Source organism: Trachypithecus francoisi, unplaced genomic scaffold, assembly GCF_009764315.1.
Source record: "Trachypithecus francoisi isolate TF-2019V2 unplaced genomic scaffold, Tfra_2.0 Lachesis_group0, whole genome shotgun sequence".
Lineage (NCBI taxonomy): Eukaryota > Metazoa > Chordata > Mammalia > Primates > Cercopithecidae > Trachypithecus > Trachypithecus francoisi.
This window is the reverse complement of record NW_022681453.1, coordinates 90,610,831-90,634,353: the sequence shown is the minus strand read 5'-3', so window position 1 is coordinate 90,634,353 and position 23,523 is coordinate 90,610,831. Positions and strand designations below refer to the sequence as shown.

General features: G+C 41.4%; 1 long non-coding RNA gene across 1 annotated transcript; it reads right to left on the bottom strand.

Annotated features, from left to right (window-relative positions):
- Window positions 1-16,130: 16,130 nt before the first annotated feature.
- On the bottom strand, window positions 16,131-17,986 carry LOC117076738. Its single transcript, XR_004434463.1, has 3 exons — window positions 17,937-17,986; window positions 17,569-17,818; window positions 16,131-16,250 (listed from the first exon to the last, which is right to left on the bottom strand). It is a non-coding gene; the product is annotated as an uncharacterized LOC117076738 (long non-coding RNA).
- Window positions 17,987-23,523: the final 5,537 nt, after the last annotated feature.

The following is a 23,523-nucleotide window of genomic DNA, read 5'->3' as shown; positions in this document are numbered from 1 at the left end:
AAACACTCAGCGAGCTTCTCAGCCTCTTTTTTTTTTTTTTTTTTTTTGCCCTCTGCTATAGCTATCCGAAGCTGTCCTAGGGTCAGTGAACAAGAAAGTTCTCTGGCCTGGCGCGGTGGCTCAAGCCTCTAATCCCAGCACTTTGGGAGGCCGAGACAGGCGGATCACGAGGGTCAGGGGATCGAGACCACCCTGGCTAACACAGTGAAACCCCGTCTCTACTAAAAAAAAAATACAAAAAAACTAACCAGGCGAGGTTGCGGGCGCCTGTGGTCCCAGCTACTTGGGAGGCTGAGGCAGGAGAATGGCGTGAACCCGGGAGGCGGAGCTTGCAGTGAGCTGAGATCCGGCCACTGCACTCCAGCCTGGGCAGCAGAGGGAGACTCCCTCTCAAAAAAAAAAAAAAAAAAGAGAAAGTTCTCCCCTATCTGTCTGGCCAGACCAAAGTAATGTTTTGGATTAAGCTTCATTTTTTTGTCCCATCCTGACACAGCCCTCTGGGAGGGAGAGGGGAATTCATAAATTTACTTCAGTTTGATTTTTGTGACTAACAAGAAAGTGTTGTTTTACCCTTCTTTTCATTCTAGAGTGCCAATGTGCTCACTCTTAGCACCTTGTTAAAAAGATGTCAGATTTATTTACCCTATCTTCATTTACTCATCATCTTTCTCCTGTCTTAAATAAACCCCACACTTAGAGCGTATAAAATTACACAGTTTATTTTAAAAGAACAGATTTTGAAGACCTACAGATCTGGTTTTCATACTGGCTCCCACGTGTCTTAGCAGAGTGACATTGGAGAAGCTGGTCAACTTCTTTAAATATCACTCAATTGTTTGATCACCAAAATGAAGGTTATGATGTCTACCTAAGAGGGTTTTAAGATTTAAGAGAAAGGATGTCCATCAGGTGAAAGGCAAGGAGTGACTGAGTAGAAATATCCATTCCCTTTCCCCTCTCTTTAACCTATCAGACCAAAAGAACATAGCATTTTTCGTTTGTTTTTTAACAAGTTGTGAACCCAGAAAATCTGAGAGGTCTCAGTTTATTTAGAAAGTTGATTTTGCCAAGGTTGAGGACATGCCCGTAACACAGCCTCAGGAAGTCCTAATGACATGTGCCCAAGATGGTCAAGGCACAGCTTGGTTTTATACATTTAGGGAGACAGGAAACATCAATCAATATATGTAAGAAGTTCATTGGTTCCATCTGGAAAGGTGGGGTGACTTGAAGCAAAGGCAGGAAGACTGGAAGCGGGGAGGGAGCTTCCAGGTCACAGAGAAGTGATAGACAAATGGTTACATTCTTTCCAGTTTCTGATTAGCCTCTCCAAAGGAAATATACATCTATCTCAGTGAGCAGAGGAATGAGTGACTTTGAATAGAATGGGAGGCAGCTTTGCCCTAAACAGTTCCCAACTTGACTTTTCCTTAGAAATTTTGGGGGTCCAAGATATTTTCCTTTCACAAAGTGGACAAATGCTTTGAAGAATTAAAACATTATCACTACTCTTAAAGAGCTGATAATTTAGTTGTGGATATAATGCTCAGTCACTGGAACAGTAAGAGACCAATTCAAGAGTGGTTATTAAGTAATCAATTATGTAATGTGTGATTTAGATTATTTAACTAAAATTAAATAAGAAAAGAAAAGATAGATTGAAGTTTTCTGTCAAGTAGACTTTCCTCTTATAGGATCTTCTAGGCATTCTGTGAAGTGAGAAATAAGTTTAGGTTGAGGTAATTATATGAACATATTAATTTATATTTTTCCTTATTAAACATAGACTGACAGGTATACTTGGTGACAAAATCCCACGAATCCCCAAACTCTCTCAAAAAAATATTCTAAAAATCCATGTTAGAGGCCGGGCACTGTGGCTCATGCCTGTAATCCCAGAACTCTGGGAGGACACGGTGTGTGGACTACCTGAGGTCAGGAGTTCAAGACCAGCCTGGACAACATGGCGAAACCCCATCTCTACTAAAAAAACAAAAAATAGCCGGATGTGGTGGTGCAGGCCTGTAATTCTGTAATCCCAGTTACTCAGGAGGACGAGGTAGGAGAATCACTTGAACCCGGAGGCAGAGGTTGCAGTGAGCCAAGATGTCGCCACTACACTCCAGCCTAGATGACAGAATGAAAAAAAAAAAAATCCACGTTATATTAATCTCTCCTTCCAATCCTCTTATAAATCTATAACACTTTGCTCCTACCTTGTGCCTATCATGATGATTATAAAAGTATTTTATATAAAAATTTTCCCCTGATTACTCATACAGTCAATAATAAGATTCCATCAGAAATGTATGAAATAAAAATTTCCCAGCTCCCTTCTACTCCCACTTACCAAAGAAGCAGAAATTCTATCAAATATCAGGAATAATTTTTTTAATGCAAATTCCTCTTTGAAACCCTTTGACCCTTTTAAACCCATTTAAATTCGATGAGGGGAAAAAGAGAACATACCAGACCTTTAAAATAGTTGATGAGAAATATTTACATTTCTGGAAGAATTTTAATATGACTCATGAGTCATCTTCCTCTTTGGCCGCCTGATACAAATTCAGGATGTTCTTTATCATCTCTATAAAAACTATTTTTTCCATATATCTCTGGATAATTCTTTTGCCACAACCTAAGGGGTTACGATACTTTTCCTTTCAGGAATCAAAGTACTAAGTGTGGCAAAAAGACAAGTATCCTCTGGATAGAAACCAAATAAGCTCACTCAAAATTAAAGAAGAGAGTAAAAGAACTTTCATGTACTTAGCTTACTATGCGCCAGATACTGCTCAAAACATCTCATAATTAACTCATTCAGTCCTCACAACTGTCCTAGCCATAGGGTAGGTATAAATGGCCTCATTTTGTAGATGAGAAAAATGGGCGAGAGAGATGAAGTATTTACCCAAGGTCACAGTGACAGAAAATGGCAGAACCAGGATTCTAACAGGCAGAAGGACTCAAAACCTAAATGAGTGTCCCCAAACCAGAATTTCATAAGCACTGGTGAATTCTGAGCAAGCACAGGAGAATCTTTATTTAGTATAATTAAAGAATGGCATATTCTATTAGGCCAGAAATTCCTTTCTGTGACAATACGTTGCTATAAACCTCTCTTTAAACTCATCTACTTCCTTTTCTTATAAGTTTGATGTGTTTATTTATATACAAATTATATATAAACAGAAGCAACACGATGTGTATGTGCATGTATATGTATGTAGATAGAAAGATAGATAGAGGAAATGACTCACAAGAATATGGAGGCTGGCAAATCCAAAATATGCAGCTTGGGCCAGCAGGCTGGAGACCAGGGAGAGTTAATGGTGCAGTTCACTACCGAAGGCCATCTTCTGGAAAATTCTCACTTCTCTGGGGAAACTATTGTTTTGTTCTATGGAAGTAATTGGATACGGTCTACTCACATTATGGAGAGCAAGCTGTTGCACTCAAAGTCCACTAATTTAAACGCTATTTTCATCCATACCCCCCTACCCAGAAATATCCAGAATAATGTTTGATCATATATCTGAGCAGTGTAACCCAATCAAGTTAAAACATAAAATTAACTATCATATATATATTTACACATATGTGTATATATATGTGTGTGTATATATATGTACACACACACGTATCTCATATATAATCTGTCTATATATAAAGTTTTCATAAAGGAAAGGTGATATTTTTGTAGTACCTTAGGAATAATGAATAGGAACATTTGAAATCACTGTTGAAGGGCTAAAGACATAGAAAGCATTGGGTCAAATTCTGTATTGACCACCAGACATAACCAGGAATTTAGATTCATGAATAACTTCTGACTATTAGCTTTTCTTGTGATTCATTCCCTTCTCCTAAAGCTTGAGGACAGACAAAACAAAAATCAGATTAATCAAATAAAATGATACATTTCTGCCTATGAATAATCTAATTTATTTATTTGTCTGTTGGCTCATCTATCTATTGAGACTTAGAAGTAGGTCTACATTCTACCTCAGCCAGAACTGAAAATAGGGCAGACTGGATAATACATGCTGGCTTCTTTGCTTTCCAAAAAGAGAATGACCAGACCTCCCACGACCCTGCTTAAAAATTATGTACAAATGACTTAGTTAAAGTGATGCAATTTTCCCCAAAATGTTGTGGGTAGCCTTGATGATGAGGAGATTATCTAAATGCTGGTGCAAACAATCTCTGGAGAGTACCCCAGACAATCCACTCGGGTGCAAGTAGAATGTGCTGTATTAGGATGTATGCATTCTCTTTGTAAATAGTTTTAGTTTAAAATATTTTTAAAAATTATATTGACACTTCTGTTATGATTGTCAGCCAAACACCTGTCATGTACAATGTGAAAAGGGCCTAAGGGACAAGTAGAAGATACACAATGACAACAGATTGACAACAGCACCATTGATCATTGGTTTGCTATGTATTGCAGAACACAGGTGCCTTGTTAAGTGAATACACATATTCTGGCTCTGATTTTAACCTAACTAGTCCCCACAAAATGGGTAGGTGACTAAAAAATCTATTCCAGCAAAGAATTGAAGGTGTTAATAACGCATGTATGAGGGAACAATTAGAAAACTGCGGCGTTGACACTTTTATTCCTGCCACAAGCTGTTGCCAGAAAAACTAAAATTATCAAGAATATTATTTGAAATATCTATTTATGTACATTACCATTATGATAGGTGATTAATATACAAAATAATTTTTTTTTTGAGACAGAGTCTCACTCTGTTGCCCAGGCTGGAGTGCAGTGGCATGGTCTCAATTCACTGCAACATCCACCTCCTGGGTTCAAGCAGTTCTCCTCAGACTCCCGAGTAGCTGGGATTACGGGCACCTGCCACCAAGCCTGGCTAATTTTTGTATTTCTAGTAGAGACAGGGTCTCACCATGTTGACCAGGCTGGTCTCAAACTCCTGACCTCATGACCACCTGCCTCGGCCTCCCAAAATGCTGGGATTACATGTGTGAGCCACTGCACCTGGCCACAAAATGAATTTTAAAATTACTACTTTAAAATATTTCATGTTATTGAATGGCCGTGGTGGCTCAGGCCTGTAATCCCAGCCTTTGGGAGGCCAAGGCGGGAGGATCATGAGGTCAAGAGTTCAAGACCAGCCTGATCAACATGGTGAAACCCCATCTCTACTAAAAATACAAAAATTAGCCGGGTGTGGTGCTGGGTGCCTGTAATCCCAGCTACTTCGGAGGCTGGGGCAGGAGAATCTCTTGAACCCGGGAGGCGGAGGTTGCAGTAAGCTGAGACGGCGCCACTGCACTCCATCCTGGACAACAGAGTGAGACTCCATCCCCCGCCCCCCACAAAAAAGTTCCATGTTATTGATAAATTGCAAAAGCGGCCACAAATTCTATCTGTCCCTGTATGCTTATCCATTCACAATGTGACTTTGCAACTACTCCCATGAAGAGGTAAATTCTGTTCTATTCCTTGAATCTGAGTTTGACCAGGTGGACAAAGAAATGCTTGTAAAAATTACACAAGAAGAATTGAGCAGCTATTTCAATATGTTTATTGAAATAATCCTGTCCCTGCTTCATCATTATATATCACGTGTGTTGGGAGCAGATAATTTGTCTTTTTAGTTGATTGGCTTCTACAACTAGAAGAGCAATATCTGAAGAGATTCATCTGATCTGATTTAGATTACAAGATCCCAAACTAGCCTACTGCCATTATTAGATGAGACTGTGGTGCGAGGATCTCATCTGCAGAAGGAATAGTTTCAGGCCTAGATCACTTTGGCTGTAAACATAACAGCCTCCCCTTTGCAAACCTATAGGGAGTACCTGCTGGATGACAAGAGATGTGTGTCCTAGCCACCCCGGTCACCCAGCCAACAGCTGATCAACCCTCAGAAGCAGAGCTGTCAGAGCAAGTTTTACCTGCTCAGAGGCACTCTGAACTAAATGAGCCAGTTGAGAAAACCATCCAATAGATCCCAGCCAAAATAGTTGACTTAAAAATTATAAAATAGGCCGGGCGCAGTGGCTCAAGCCTGTAATCCCAGCACTTTGGGAGGCCGAGGCGGGCGGATCACTAGGTCAGGAGATCGAGACCATCCCGGCTAACACGGTGAAACCCCGTCTCTACTAAAAAATACAAAAAACTAGCCGGGCAAGGTGGCGGGCGCCTGTAGTCCCAGCTACTTGGGAGGCTGAGGCAGGAGAATGGCGTGAACCCGGGAGGCGGAGCTTGCAGTGAGCTGAGATCTGGCCAGTGCACTCCAGCTTGGGTGACAGAGCGAGACTCCGTCTCAAAAAAAAAAAAAAAAAAAAAAATATATATATATATATATATATAAAATAAACATAACTGTTATTCCAGGCAAATGAGTTGGCTGGAGGGTGGCTTGTCTACTTGTCTGTATCTACACCAGTTGGATACAAAAATTCAATGTAGCTTGATATCTGCGGAGGCAAATCCCTCCCCACCATACACACCTTTTCCTTCAGAAGAGTCATGGGGCTATTCTTGGCTTTTCTTTCAGCTCTATACATTTTGAACGAGCTTATCAAGTACAATGGAACCAAAAAGTACCCTGTTGAAATTTTCACTGGAATTGTGTTAAATCTTTTTTTTTTTTTTTTTTTTGAGGCAGAGTCTCGCTCTGTCGCCTGGACTGGAGTGCAGTGGCCAGATCTCAGCTCACTGCAAGCTCCGCCTCCCGGGTTTACGCCATTCTCCTGCCTCAGCCTCCCGAGTAGCTGGGACTACAGGCGCCAGCCACCTCGCCCGGCTAGTTTTTGTATTTTTAGTAGAGACGGGGTTTCACCGTGTTAGCCGGGATGGTCTCGATCTCCTGACCTCGTGATCCGCCCGTCTCGGCCTCCCAAAGTGCTGGGATTACAGGCTTGAGCCACCGCGCCCAGCCGGAATTGTGTTAAATCTATTGATACATTTAGAGGAACTGGAATATTTTTAATGTTGACTCTTTCTATCCATAAATATGTCTCCATTATTTAAGCATTCTTTGGTTTCTTCTGATAAACTTTTATAATGTACTATACAAACATTTCATACATCTCTTTTAGATTTATTTATAACTATATTATTTTGTTGCTAATATAAATTAGATTTTAAAAATTCTAAAAATTCTACTCTTCCAAATGATTGTGGCCAGTGTATCAAAGTGCAAATGACTTTTATTAATTGTAATAATTTGTGGGTATCTGAAATTTTTCCCCTCCCTCTTCCTTCCTTCTTTTTTTTTTTTTTTTTTTTGAGACACTGTCTCACTCTGTCACAGCACAAGCTGGAGTGCAGTAGTGGTAGGATCCCAGCACACTGCAGCCTCAACCTCCCAGGCTCAAGCTATTCTCCTGCCTCAGCCTCTTGAGTAGCTGAGACTACAGAATAGCACCATCATGCCTGGATTTTTTCTTTTTCTTGTCTTTTTTTTTTTTTTTAGATGGAGTCTCACTCTGTCTTCCAGGCTGGAGTGCAGTGGCGTGACCTTGGCTCATTGCAACCTCTGCCTCCCAGGTTCAAGCGATTCTCCTGCCTCAGGCTCCCAAGTAGCTGGGACTACAGGCACCCGCTGCCATGCCTGGCTAAGTTTTTGTGTTTTTAGTAGAGACAGGATTTCACTGTGTTAGCCAGGATGGTCTCAATCTCCTGACCTTGTGATCCGCCCGCCTCGGCCTCCCAAAGTGCTGGGATTACAGGCGTGAGCCACTGCGCCTGGCCTTCTTTCTTTCTTTCTTTTTTTTTTTTTTTTTTAACTTTTTGTAGAGACAGGGTCTCACTATGTTGCCCAGGCTGGTCTCCTGGACCCAATAGGTCTTCCTGCCTCAGCCTCCTACAGTGCTGGGATTACAGGCATGAGACACCATGCCCCTGCCAAAATTTTCTATGTAGACAATAATCTAGAGAAAATAGCTTTCTCTCTCTCTCTTCCCATTACACTGGATAATGGATGAGTCCAAAGTAACAGCTGCAAATACAAGAGGAAGCAGAAGGGAAAGAAAAGAAATAAAGCCAAAGTGCCCTTTTCCTCCCCTATAAATTTGCAAGTCTGAAGCAGACTGAGGAAGGGAAAATGAGTAGCTGCTTGGGTAAGAGTTTCAGTTTTGATACTACAACTGCAAGGGAATAGAGGTAAATTATATTAGGTAAGACTGAACTTGTATTCTCTAAGAACAATTGTGAAATCTCTGGCACAATGGAACATTACTCTCTTAAACGTTTCAATCAATAAAAATAACTTAAGCTTTAAAAAAAGAATATAACACATATTTAATGTTGCTCTGGCATGGCAAGCAAACTGAGGTAGCCATAAAAGCCAAAATAATCAAAGTAAAAGTGGGAAATCTAAGAAGTAACCAAAAAACAAAGCCAGTGTTTCCCTGAGGACACATTCAGACCTCCTCCAACCCCACCCATGCCCAGTGACTCTGAGTTTCTGCTTTCATGAATGTTCAGTTCTGGTGACATAAAGCCCAGTTCTGGTGACATAAAGCTTCCATCAACCTTGGAAGTCTAGTTGGACCACTTTCTGCATAAAGCTGGTAGATGAATAATGGTCTCCAAAAATGGCCATGTCTTAATTCCCAGAACCTACAAATATGTGGTTACATAAAGAGGGAGAATTAAGTTTGCAGATAAAATTAAGGTTGCTAATCAGCTGACTTTAAGATAAACAGATTATCCTGGATTATCCAGTGGACTCAGTGTAAGCACAAGGGCTCTTTAAGTGTGGAAAAGGGAGGAAGAAGGTCAAGAGTCAGAGAGATTTGAAGATGCTATACTGCTGACTTTGAAGATGGAAGAAAAGACTATGAGCCAAGGAATGCATGTGGCCTTCAGAAACTGGGGAAGGCAAGGAAACAGATTCCCCAGTACAGCCTCCGGAAGAAATGCAGACTTGCTGACACTGATTTCAGCCCAGACTTCTAACTTTTACAACCATAAGATTATAAATTTGCATTGTTACTAACCACTAAATTGGTGATAATTTGTTACAACAGCAATACAAAAGTAATACAGAGCCCAAAGGGATAATACGTCTTCAATACAGAAATGTCCGGGAAAATTATGGTTATGAAGAAAATAGGGTAATTTTTTATAATACATGTTAAGATGGGGCCAGGTGTGGTGGTTCATGCCTGTTATCCTGGCACTTTGGGAGGCCGAGGTGGGTGGATCATGAGGTCAAGAGTTCCGGACCAGCCTGGCCAACATGGCAAAACCATGTCTCTACTAAAACTACAAAAATTAGCTGGGCATGGTGGTGCGTGACTGTAATCCCAGCTACTCGGGAGGCTGAGGCAGAAGAATCACTTGAACCTGGGAGGCGGAGGTTGCAGTGAGCCAAGATTGTGCCATTGCACTCCAGCCTAGGCGACAGAGCAAGACGTTGTCTCGAAAAAAAAAAAAAAAGTTAAGATGGAACACACAAAAACATATCCAACCTACTCAGGAGTTCAAAGCACTCTTACTAATTGAATTTGATTTAATGAAATTAAAAGTGTCATCTGCCTCTGAGAAAGGGAGGGCAAGATTCATTAACAATTAAATTTACTGGAAAAGGAAGAGCTGAGTCACTATGCCTGAAGCATGAACATACCTTCATTCTGCAGAATTCAGGATCTTATAAACAGAAATAGATGCCCCTCCCAGCAATGAGTTCCTTCCTATCTTCGAGATGCTTTGATCATGCGTCCCAAATGGAAGAAATGGTTTTTGTAAGTTAAGGAAATAATTTCAATTTCATGACATTCAAAATATGAATTATGAGGGTTATTTGGGGAACAGAGCACTGAAGTTCACAGAATAAAAAAATCCAGGCCAGGCGCAGTGGCTCACACCTATAATTCCAGCACTCTAGGAAGCTGAGGTGGGTGGATTACCTGGGGTCAGGAGTTTGTGAACAGCCTGGCCAACATAGTGAAACCCCATCTCTACTAAAAATACAAAAATTAGCTGGGCATGGTGTCGGGTTCCTGTAATCCCAGCTACTTGGGAGGCTGAGGCAGGAGAATCGTTTGAACCCGGGAGGCAGAGGATGTAGTGAGCCAAGACTGCGCCATTGCACTCCAGCCTGGGCAACAAGAGTGAAAGTCCGTCTCAAAAAAAAAAAAATTCCAGGACTCCTTCTTCTGAGTCTTTTTTAAGAAGTGCTACTGCTTCTACATATGAGAAGCGTTACATCTTCTTTTTTTTTTTTTTTTTAAGAGAGAGTTTTACTCTTGTTGTCCAGTTTGAGTGCAATGGCACCATCTTGGCTCACTCAACCACTACCTCCTGGGTTCAAGCAATTCTTCTGTTTCAGCCTCCTGAGTGGCTGAGATTACAGGCACCCACCACCACACCTGGCTAATTTTTTGTATTTTTAGTAGAGACGGGATTTCAACCATGTTGGCCAGGCTGGTCTTGAACTCCTGACCTCAGGTGATCCACCTGCCTCAGCCTCCCAAAGTGCTGAAATTAAAGGTGTGAGCCACCGCGCCTGGCCTCGTTAGATCTTCTTTTAAGTCCTTGGACCTTTGATATCACAGTAGTGACTTTATAGTTTAATATTTTTCTTTCAAAGTTTAAGAGTGTCTATGCCCTGTGTTTCAGAAAATGTTTGCTAAAGGAAAGATTTTGTGGTGGGAGATGTACTGACTTCAAATCACTGAAGAAAAGGCAATTTAGTGGGCAAAATGGTAGCTATGTTTGAAATGGCTCAATGTTGAGTGAGGAAAGGAGCTGAAGAAAGGAGTGTTACCAAAGGACCACAATATTGGCTTAATCCAGGACTGTGAGACAGCAAATTTTCTTCCCTTTTTACTGTTCTTACTCTCTTTCTTTCTTTTTTTTTTTTTTTTTTGAGATGAAGTCTCACTCTGTCACCCAGGCTGGAGTGCAGTGGCGCGATCTCACTTCACTGCAACCTCCCGCGGCCTCCCAGGTTCAAGCGATTATCCTGCCTCAGCCTCCTGAGTAGCTGGGATCATGGGCACGCACCACCATGCATGGCTAATTTTTGGATTTTTAGTAGAGACAGGGTTTCACCATGTTGGTCAGGCTGATCTCGTGATCTGCCTGCCTCCATCTCCCAAAGTCCTGGGATTACAGGCGTGAGCCACCACACCCGGCCTTAGTGCTCTTACTCTTTACCTCTGCCCCTCGCCAAAGATTCAGGAACTGAGTACTACCAGCCTTGTATCTTCCACAACTACCCCAAGCAGTACCTTATCTGTGGATATCTTATTTCCCGTCCTTGCCTCTCATCAAATCTCAACTGTTATGATGTTCCAATTTCCCTGCTTCCACTTCCGGTTTTTTTGTTTTTTTGTTTGTTTGTTTTTGAGATGGAGTTTCTCTCTTGTTGCCCAGGCTGGAGTGCAATGGCACGATCTCGGCTCACTGCAATCTCTGCCTCCTGGGTTCAAGCGATTCTCCTATCTCAGCTTCCCCAGTAGCTGGGATTACAGACAAGCGCCACCACACCCAGCTAATTTTCTTTTTTCTTTTTTTTTTCAGTAGAGACTGTGTTTCACTATGTTGGCCAGACTGGTCTTGAACTCCCAACCTCAGGTGATCTGCCCGCCTCGGCCTCCCAAAGTGCTGGGACTACAGGTGTGAGCCACCGTGCCCGGCCTCACTTCCAGCTATTCTTATTGGGAAGGAGCTCATCACATATGTAATATTCTACGATTCTGGAATTTTCCTTCTCTCGCAGAAGAGAATGATGATCTGATGACTTTGTTTTTCCCCTCAAAATGTACATCCATTGGCTGGGCACAGTGGCTCACCCTGTAATCCTAGGACTTTGGGAGGCTGAGGTCAGTGGATCACCTGACGTCAGGAGTTCGAGACCAGCCTGGCCAACATGGTGAAATCCCATCTTTACTAAAAATATAAAAATTAGCCGGGCATGGTGGCAGGTGCCTCTAATCCCAGCAACTCTGGAGGCTGAGGCAGGAGAATTGCTTGAAGCCAGGAGGTGGAGGTTGCAGTGAGCCAAGATCGTGCCACTGCACTCCAGCCTGGGGGACAAGAATGAGACTTTGTCTCAAAAAAAAAAAAGTCCATCCATTGACCCAAGAAGTGTTTTCTCCTGTCCCTGTCAAATCAGTTTCATACATTCATGTTGAATGTTAGCAATGAAGGTGAAACCTGGGAGGTGGAGGAGAAGGGAACGAAGTTAAGCTAACCTTCAAAATAAGCAGATAAGAGGATTTTGGAAATTGAGGGCGAATGAAAGGTGCTAGAATAACATGGAGGTAACATAATTGGGGAAGAGGGAAAAAGGTAAACGGGTTGTTGCTAGGGGTTTGGTAAAGAATCAACTTTAATACATTTTCAAAAGCACAAAAATTAGAACATAATTCTATTTTTCTTACTAAACAGATATTTGGTCTGAGCTTCTATGGATGAGACTGTATGCATGGACTAGACCATATAGGTCACAGGCTAAAAGGGTTACACACTAAGTTTAGGGTGACCAACTTGTATCAGTTTTCCTAGGACGTCCCCAACGTTAGCACTGAAATTTTCACATCCAGGGAACTCCTTCAGTCTTTATCAAACTGGGATGGTTGTTTATGCTAACTTGTTAGTGACTAATAATGGCTCCATGTGTTACATTTTCTGGGAGAATAGTAAGCTCTTGGTTTTCCTAAGAAAGGCTTAGAGGATGAAGAAACTATTATGGCATTTGACTTTCAGTGATGTCCATAGAAATATTATCTTCAGTTGAAAAGCAATCACTTATGATATATTTTACATGCCCACAAGTGGTTCTTGGGATTCTAATTCTAGAGTCTGAATTTCTGTTTCTCCTGCTTGCAAGAGAAGACAAATATAGTACTCAGAAAAAGAGACAATCTCAGGGGAAATTTAACGGAAAAGACAGAGGTAGAAGAAGAGGAAGAAGTGAAAGGGAAGATAAAGGGCTCAAAGAAGAATGAAATTAAGTATATGTGTGTCTATAAGGGAGAAACAAACCACTGCTCAGTGAAATCAAAGAGGACACAAACAAATGGAAGAACATACCATGCTCATGGATAGGAAGAATCAATATCGTGAAAATGGCCATACTGCCCAAGGTTATTTATAGATTCAATGCCATCCCCATCAAGCTACCAATGAGTTTCTTCACAGAATTGGAAAAAACTGCTTTAAAGTTCATATGGAACCAAAAAAAGAGCCCGCATTGCCAAGACAATCCTAAGTCAAAAGGACAAAGCTGGAGGCGTCACGCTACCTGACTTCAAACTATACTACAAGGCTACAGTAACCAAAACAGCATGGTACTGGTACCACAACAGAGATATAGACCAATGGAACAGAACAGAGTCCTCAGAAATAATACCACACATCTACAGCCATCTGATCTTTGACAAACCTGAGAGAAACAAGAAATGGGGAAAGGATTCCCTATTTAATAAATGGTGCTGGGAAAATTGGCTAGCCATAAGTAGAAAGCTGAAACTGGATCCTTTCCTTACCCCTTATACGAAAATTAATTCAAGATGGATTAGAGACTTAAATGTTAGACCTAATACCATAAAAACCCTAGAAGAAAATCTAGGTAGTACCATTCAGGACATAGGCATGGGCAAGGACTTCATGTCTAAAACACCAAAAGCAACGGCAGCAAAAGCAAAAATTGACACATGGGATCTAATTAAACTAAAGAGCTTTTGCACAGCTAAAGAAACTACCATCAGAGTGAACAGGCAACCTACAGAATGGGAAAAAATTTTTGCAACCTACTCATCTGACAAAGGGCTAATATCCAGAATCTACAAAGAACTCAAACAATATACAAGAAAAAAACAAATAACCCCATCAAAAAGTGGGCAAAGGATATGAACAGACATTTCTCAAAAGAAGACATCCATACAGCCAACAGACACATGAAAAAATGCTCATCATCACTCGCCATCAGAGAAATGCAAATCAAAACTACAATGAGATACCATCTCACACCAGTTAGAATGGCAATCATTAAGAAGTCAGGAAACAACAGGTGTTGGAGAGGATGTGGAGAAATAGGAACACTTTTACACTGTTGGTGGGATTGTAAACTAGTTCAACCATTATGGAAAACAGTATGGCGATTCCTCAAGGATCTAGAACTAGATGTACCATATGACCCAGCCATCCCACTACTGGGTATATACCCAAAGGATTATAAATTACTCTACTACAAAGACACATGCACACGTATGTTTATTGCGGCACTATTCACAATAGCAAAGACTTGGAATCAACCCAAATGTCCATCTGTGACAGACTGGATTAAGAAAATGTGGCACATATACACCATGGAATACTATGCAGCCATAAAAAAGGATGAGTTTGCATCCTTTGTAGGGACATGGATGCAGCTGGAAACCATGATTCTTAGCAAACTATCACAAGAAGAGAAAACCAAACACCGCATGTTCTCACTCATAGGTGGGAACTGAACAATGAGATCACTTGGACTCGGGAAGGGGAACATCACACACTGGGGCCTATCATGGGGAGGGGGGAGGAGGGAGGGATTGCATTGGGGAGTTATACATGATATAAACGTCATGCACATGTACCCTAGAACTTAAAGTATAATAAAAAATAAAAATAAAAAAATAAAAAAATAAAAAATAAAAAAAAAAAAAATAAAAAAATAAAAAAAAAAAATTAAAAACAAAAACAAAAAAAAAAAAAAAAAAAAAAAAAAGAAATTCTCAGTTGGAGATGATTCCATCCTCCAGGGGATATTTAGCAATGTCTGGAGATATTTTTGGTTGTGACAACTGGAAGGAGGGCACTACTGGCATCTAGTGGGTCTAGTGGCTATAGGGCAAGAATGCTGCTAAACATCCTACAATGCACGGGACAGCCTTTCACGACAAAGATCTAGCCCAAAGTGTCAATAGTGCGAAGGTTGAGAAATCCTGACCTAAACAATGTATCATTAATAATGGACTAATATACATCAGAAAAATGTATAGGATGAGGACTGAGGTCACAGCCTCCCTATCTGTCCTTAAATCACACCATATATAGAGTGATGCTAAAAAAATGATTTTCAAGGGTCTAAAATGGTAGTATTGGCATATACATAGAACGCTAAAAGAACATGAGCAAAATTAGGAAATAGGTGTCAATTTTTTATTTAGCTACCCATGTCTCAGATAAAGTACTTGATGTAGAAACTAACAGCACTTTTCTCCAAGGTTTTCCAATGTTAGGACAAAGGGAAATATCCCAACTCCCTCAGAATCTGTAAAAGACACTGTCAAATTGGATTGAATCAGCAGTTAGGAGAGGTGAACTTTGCCTTATGAACATTAGAATCAGCCAATTTGTTCACTCAACAAGCATATCATGCCAGGATTCTTGAGGAAACTGGGGATGCAAAGATGAACATGATACACTGAAGGTACAAAAAATATATAATTTTTTGTTGTTGTTGTTGCCTAGGCTGGAGTGCAGTGGCACCATCTCGGCTCACTGCAACTTTCGCCTCAAGAATCATTTCAAGTGATTCTCCTGCCTCAGCCTCCCCAGTAGCTGGGATTACAGGTACCTGCCACCACGCCCAGCTAATTTTTGTATTTTTAGTAGAGACGGGTTTCAGCACCTTGGCCAGGCTGGTCTCAAACTCCTGACCTCATGATCCACCCACATCGGCCTCCCAAAGTGCTGGGATTACAGGCGTGAGCCACCACGCCCGGCCCAAAAAATGTAATTATTTATTGAAGGTGAGCATTGTGTCATGGGAGCACAGCAAAGGAAAGACTCATTCTTGAAAAAGGTGTCTCAGAATAGGTAAAATTCTACCCAGCCCTTGAATGATAAATAGTAAATAACCCACCAGTGAAAGGGCAAGATAAGGACAATCCAGGCCAAGGCTGCAGCGAGTGCAAATCATGGGGGCTTTAAAGAGGGGTAGACCTTGACATTCGAGTAACTCATCTTTTTTTCTTTTTCTTTTCTTTTCTTTTTTTTTTTTAAGATGGAGTCTCACTCTGTGGCCAAGCTGGCGTGCAGTGATGCAATCTCAGCAATTCTTCTGCCTCAGCCTCCCGAGTAGCTGGGACTACAGGTGCGTGCCACCAGGCCCAGCTTATTTTTGTACTTTTAGTAGAGATGGGATTTCACCATGTTGGCCAGAATGGTCTCGATCTCTTGACCTCATGATCCGCCCGCCTCAGCATCCCAAAGTGCTGGGATGACAGGCGTGAGCCACCACGCCCGGCGCAGCAACTCATCTTTGCGGCTAGATTTCATGGAGAAAAGAAAGAAGTGATTGTGTATCAGATGTCAAGAAAAAGACTACCAGAATGCCTACATGTCATCCTCTCAAGTCAAACAGCATATACATTCTCCCCCGTGCCCATCATTGTTCTCTCCCAACTCAGAGGCTTAGACCACATGTCCCCCTCTCTCTGCCTATTCACGGTCCCTGCAAATATCCCTCAGACCAAAGAGACGTTTCTGTGCTTGTGCTACGCATAGTTTATACCATTTAACATTTATTTGTAACCCTGTTAGGGTGGCTGCATCTCCTGAGTATAAATTGTATCCTTGCCCATCTATGCCATGAACTTTCCAAAAGATGGACCAGATATAAATGACTTGAAGCTCCCAAGGACATATTGCCACATCCCTGGCAATCATATATACAGAATAAATGTTAGTGAATTAATATTATAAGAACACTATTGCTGTCGACAAAATGGAAAGGGAAACTTAAGTCTGAAACAGTCTGGTGCTCTGCTAAAGTGTTATTTCAGGAAGAAAAAGAAATCATTCTTGTAGAAGTAGGATTAGTAAAGCTTACGTATTTAGTACCTGGCACAAACTGGACACTCAATAAATATTTGTTCCATAAATAAAATATCAAATGTTATTGCCCAAGTTGAGTTGATGTTAATGGTTAGATTGCTTCTTACTCTACACGTCATCTCACTCTTCAAATCAGCAAACTATTCCTGTGTTTCTGCTTTCAACCCATAAAGGCAATAATCAATTGCCCTGATTCTCTCTTACATTCCCCAAAACGTACGATCACATGAACCTACTGGCTAAGCCTCCAGTAGGTTTTACCTCAGTTACCAATAGAAAATAGGTAACAAGGCCAGGCGAGATGGATCATGCCTGTAATCCCAGGACTTTGGGAGGCAGAGGCTGGCAGATCACCTGAGGTCGGGAGTTCGAGATCAGCCTGACCAACATGGAGAAACCCCATCTCTACTAAAAATACAAAATTAGCTAGTCATGGTGGTGCATGCCTGTAATCCCAGATACTCAGGAGGCTGAGACAGGAGTATCGCTTGAACCCGGGAGGCAGAGGTTGCCATGAGCTGAGATCGCACCATCACACTCCAGCCTGGGCAACAAGAGTGAAACTCAGTCTCAAAAAAAGAAAAGAAAATAGATAACAGATAGTGTATTGAAAATACATAAAGTCCCTATCACAGTTTGTGACATATTGTAGGTGCTCAATGAAAGGTGGCTATTATAACTTATCTTGTTACTATGGAACCCAATGGTCACAATTCCCCTAAATGTGTGTGTGTGTGTTACACACCTACCCAGAAAGGGCAATTATTCAGTCACTGGTCATCTGCTCAGTACATGTTCTTTAGAAAATCTTCTGACATTTCCCCCTAGAATCATTTCACTAATCGGTGCCACTAATATTGCCATAATCCCTTGTCCTGTATTTTAATGACAGTCACAGTCTATAAAGGTAGTATTTTTCTCTTTGTCCAGAGATTTCCTGTTCAGACTTGATTGCTGTTTTGTACTGTAGTTATTCTGTATATGTATAACAGAATCAACCTGCAAAATATAAGTAATATCATCTTTCAGAACCAGCCATTAAACACTGATTAAATAATAAAACCTACATTTTTCTTATCATTAAAAAACATATGGGGCTAGGCATAGTGGCTCATACCTGTAATCTCAGCACTTTGGGTGGCTAAGGTGGGAGGGATCCCTTGAGTCCAGTAATTCAAGACCAGCCTGGGCAACACAACCCCATCTCTAAAAGAAGAAAAAAATCGTATAAAAAGTAAAAAAAGAAAAAATTACTAAACAAAGAAACAAACAAAATATGGTAGCACATATTGTAATGCCAAAGGTTCTTGCCTTAGCCACACCAAAGAATTAGTGTGGCGCTGCCTGCGGCGAGTGATGGAGACACAGACCAAGAGGAAAAAGGCTGTAGGCTTTATTGAGCAGAGTGACAGTACGAAGCTTTCACAGCGTGGAAGGGGTCCCCAGCGGGTAGCCAGAGTTAGATTATGCAGTTGCCTTTTAAACTCTTTAAGGCGGGAAATACTTGCCTGCCGAGGGAAGATGTTACCAGAGCAAGAAACAAAGGCAGTAAATTATTTTATTGTGTGACATGTTTTAGATTTTGAGGAAAACCAGAATTGCAACTTAGGTTTTATCTACTTTATGACCTTGTAGTGACATGGCAAAGGAGACAGGATCTCACAGGACTTTACAAAGTATGTTTACAAGGAAATGGAATTAGGAGCATAGATAAGGTCCGCTGGTCACAGAAAACGGGCATTTAACATTCCTTTTAGTTTTAGGGGAGGGGGAAGGGAGAGAGGGAGAGAGGACACAGGGAAACTTACAGCAAAATTTTCATCATTTATACCTTTCTTGGGGAAGAAAACACATACACACATCCTGGTGTTAGGAATATTTTAAGCATATATCTTCAATATTATTCATCCAGGACCGAAGTCAGTCCTGATGCAGGAAATGAGTGAGTTTCACAGCTTCCTGAGCCCCTACTCGACCCAGAAAGCCCAGCTGGCCCCTCCTCTCAATATTATAGATATGTGTACCGGTCATGCAAAACTAAATAGGTGGATCCAGTTTCTTTGCTTTGAACCAAGAAATACTATGGTTAAAAAGCTTCAAGTGTTAATAACCGTACTTGCTTTCATTATACACAGTACTATCTAGGCATTCAGTGGTGAGATAATCTGGTAACTGGTCACAGGCTATAAATCCTAAGGCCAAGGGAGCAACCATTTACTGCAGGCTACCAGATCAGACCAAAAAAAAAAACCTTAATGGGGAAGAATGCATTATGCTCCAGGACCCAACTAGTACCAAGCCCAGCAGAAATTTGGGTGTAGTCCTGGCTAACCCCAAAGCCCATGATCCTTCTCTTATTCTTGCCCCTCACTGCCTCTGGAAGGCAGAATGCAGTGTGTGAATGACTCCTGAAACCCACTCTTCTCACTCAACATTGGGAACCTCATTTGTTATTCTATCAGGACTATGCAAGGAGGTAAGGCTTCAAAGAATCAGTCCAAAAAGAAATTTCCAACATCTCCTATACACATGTAGATAATCGGAGACTAGAAGGTAGGCAGTTTCTTGCACATCTACACATGACATTGACCCTGGTCAACCATTTTCCACAAACAACTCTTTTGGTGCTGATCTTCAAGTAGCGGTTTTGTGTAGTCCCATGTTGGTTTCTGGATAGTCCAAGATGAGATGGACAATTTTACAGTTAAGGAGGTGGCGGCGCAGTGTGGGGGTGGATATCACTGTCTTTTTTCCTTAGGGCTTGTCAGACCAGTTGGAAGGGGATGAACTTGTCAGTTGCTGGAAGCAATTTTCAGGCCCTGTGGACTGTAGAAAGGGTTTGAATCAATCCAGTGCTTCCTAGTCCTGACTCTCCTCAGCCAAACTTGGCCCAGCTAACTTCCTCACTTCCCTGGGGGCTTCCCTTTCTTAAAGAGATAACTCTCTTTTGATTTAGCCAAGGGCTAGGCTCAGGTGTGGGGAAGGAAGTCTTTAAATAATTTGTACTTTAATTAAAGGAGGAAGTTAAAAAAACAAAAAACCAAAAAAACAAGAAAGAGGAAAAGCCAGCTGTTTTCTGCAAATCTTTGACACAACAGCTGTGCACTCTTCTCCTGCTCCAGTAGAAACTGGCTTCCTCCCCAACCCTGAATGTTGCTTTTCTAGTCTCCCTAGCTTATCCCAATGGCTGTGACCTTGCCTCTATCATTTCACCTGTATGTAAGATTCTGAGATATGTCAAGTGAGCTCAGAGGCAGCTTGCTCAGTTCTTCACTCGGCTATGATCAAAGCTCTATTTTTCACGTAATAGCCGTAACAGATAACACTTTATAAATACAACCTCGTTTAATCCTCAAAGTTACCCAGTGAGGAAGATTGTATTATTATCCTCATTTCACAGGTGACAAAAATGAGATGTAGGTCCTATGTCCGAGTCATCTAACTTCAAAACCTATTCCATAAATCAGAGGATCACAAAATGTCTTTGCATCAGAAGGTGCTTGGTCAAAAGCATAGATTTCCAGGCAGCCAACTCAGAGATTCTGACTGAGTAAATGTGGAGTGAAGCCCAGTAATCTGTTTTTTAACAAATGTCTCTGTTGAAGCAACAGTTTACATCTTTACAATGCTACTCTATAATTTTGTACATTCTGCTTGTCACAGCCCTTTCTCAGTTCTCAGTTCTAATTAATCACTCCTTCTATTGGGTTCCTGTTCTCACGCCTAGTGCAGCAGGAACTGCATTGTGTTAACATCAGCTTTCCCCCCCCCTTTTTTTTTAGACAGAGTCTCTCTGTGTCGCCCAGGCTGGAGTGCAGTGAAACGATCTCTGCTCACTGCAAGCCCCGTCTCCAGGTTCAAGTGATTCTCATGCCTCAGCCTCCCAAAAAGCTGGAACCACAGGCATCCGCCACCACGCCCAGCTAATTTTTGTATTTTTAGTAGAGACAGGGTTTCACCATATTGGTCAGGCTGGTCTCAAACACCTGACCTCAAGCAATCCACCCACCTCAGCCTCCTAAAGTGTTGGGATTAAAGGTGTGAATCACCATGCCCTGCCAAACTGAGTGCTTTTTATGTCTGTCTCCCTGACTAGATGGGGAGCTACTTGATGTGCAGGATCCTGTTTCTTCTTTCTTTTCTTTTCTTTTTCCTTTTCTTTCTCTTTCTCTTTCTGTTTCCTGGGTTGCTCATTCCATTGATCTTTACGTAGCTGGGTTCTCCTCATCATTTAGACCTCAACTTGAAAGTTCCCTCCTCAGAGAAGTCTTTTCTGATAACACAATCAAGAAGCCCTCCAGTCATTCTCTGTCACACCCCATTTCCTCATCCAGTGTGAAGCACGGTGCTTAGTATGGCAGATGCTCAATGGCAACTGGATTACTCAAATGCAGATTAGATACATTCTTAGGGCACCAAAAACAGAGGCATCAAAAGAACTTTTTTTAAGTTAAAAAGTGGTTAAACTACGGAAAAAGTCATCTGAAAATTATCAGGATCTTGCTGGTCTCCCACTTACATTATGGACTAGTATTATTTGTCTATAGAATTACATATCAGGTATGGACTCTATAACATTTTTGAACTTTGAGTCTCTAAAGGTTTTAATCTGGCACTCTGCATAGTACCTGCTTATCAATATCTTTGTTTTCCAAAACATTTTGAAAATAAGTTGGATGGGTATCATTATCCAGTCTTATCTTGAAGAGGTTAAAAACAGAAGCACAAAAAAGAAGAGAGAAAACATTGAACTGATTTTTTTAGAATCCTTCCTGAATTTGACCATTTTACTGGGAATAGAATATTAGACTAATAAATGGAGCATTAAACACAGCCCAAAGAGGACGTCCTTTCCTTGCAAAAAGCCTCTTGAGCATTGAAGAATCTACTCTCCAGAGGTTTAATTTGGGCAAAACCCTCACCAGGATGAGCTCACTTTATTTTCCTTACTCATGAAACATGGGAACCAAACTAGATAACCTGTAGGATGTGGATCGCCTAAGCATTAGACAATTCTATCTTGAGACGTAAAAGAAAACGTGCCTGACTCAAGATTTTTTACCAGAAACTCTTCTTCCCCTGATTAAAGTGACCCATCATTCTATCAAAGAAAGAAATGATCTGGCATTTCCAGATCATTGTCTAAGTGTGTGCTCACACACTTTCCCAAGGGAGGGAAAGGCATTATTTACGCTTCTTAGGGTCCCATTTGTTATTCTGCTGGGGCTTGGTTTCCATGACGCCCGTGGCCCCTGCTGCTGTGTTGTTCCCCTTTTGGCTGGGGTTAGACCGCACAGGCTAAACCAATTCCAATTTGCGAATTTAAAGAGAGTGATGGGGTGAGTGGTTTGGTGGGAAAAATGGTTATGGCAGAGCAGGAAATCAGAATGAGTCAGGGTGGAGAATGAGCAGGTAATCAGAATGAGTCAGGGTGGAGCAGGTAATCAAAATGAGTCAGGGTGGAGCAGGTAATGGAAAAAGGTTGCTTTTTGAGGAAGTTAAGTTTAAAAGTAGAAGGCAAAGAACTGAACATACTGACATATTGATCCTTTGAAGAGAAATTTAGAACTCATATCTAACAGTACCTGGAGAGTGTGCATGAGCCATTCCCTCTGCCTGAATCGCTCTACATAGCAGGTCCAGCAGTTGAATTTATGTTTTAAAATGTGCTCTGGATTTGTTTAAATCAGGTATAATAAGACATGCAGACATGGAAATGACTGTCATGAAGAAAGAAGTTTTTACACTTGCAGGTTCCTAGAAACAGGAGGTAAGCCACGAAGGCCCACAAAGGAAAGCACCAGGGTCAGTCAGGAGGCAGAGGAAGCAGAAGGAAAATGTGGCAAGAACTTTTATTGCACTTTGCAAGGAAAGGAATAGGTCAAGGTGGGGCAAGCAGCTTAGAATTGTCTAGTTTGAATAATGTCAGTGGGCTCTGGGGGTGTAGAGGCCATCCTGAGTTGCCTGGTTCCTGGCCCCAAGATGATTAGAGCAGGGCTGGAGAGTAAGAGTCCTATAGAGGAGGCTGGGGGAGTGTGGACTCCAGTTTGAGTAGTTTGCATATGAAAAGCAGGCTCCCTCTATCTCTAAGAATTAGCTCTTCCTGAGAAGAGTTATCCCTCCCCAATTACCAAGGCCCCAGTTGCCAGAGCATCCAACACACACACAAAAATAAGAAAATATAGTGAATATAGTTTAGTCCTACAAACTCCATATAGATAATTGAAACACAGGTGCAGACTTCTGGAAACCATCACCTTCTAACTTGAAGAGGGCCTGGACAGGAATACCTCGTCTTTGCCCATTGTCTCGGACTTCATAAAGTTTGACTTGATATTCTTCCCTAGACTGGGAAATAGCAAATCAAATGTTATTGCTCTTCTCAGTTTTTATTTTTATTTATTTAGTGACAGTGTCACTTGCCAATCTCCCCAGTTTTTAATAAAGAAATCCTTGTAAATATGTTGTCCTTTACCAATATTCTCAATAAATTTTGGCAAGGATGTGATACCAGATGAAACTATTCTCTTGAGATGTAAATGTAGGCAGATGTCCTGTAAATTCTTTAAAGAGAAGCAATATGAGAAGAGAAAAGCATGTCACTATCATCTCTGAATAGCTGTCCCTTTCTAGAATCTGAACTAGGCCATCAAACTGTATTAACTCATCTGAATTCAAAATAAGGATGAGATGGAGGGGCTAGA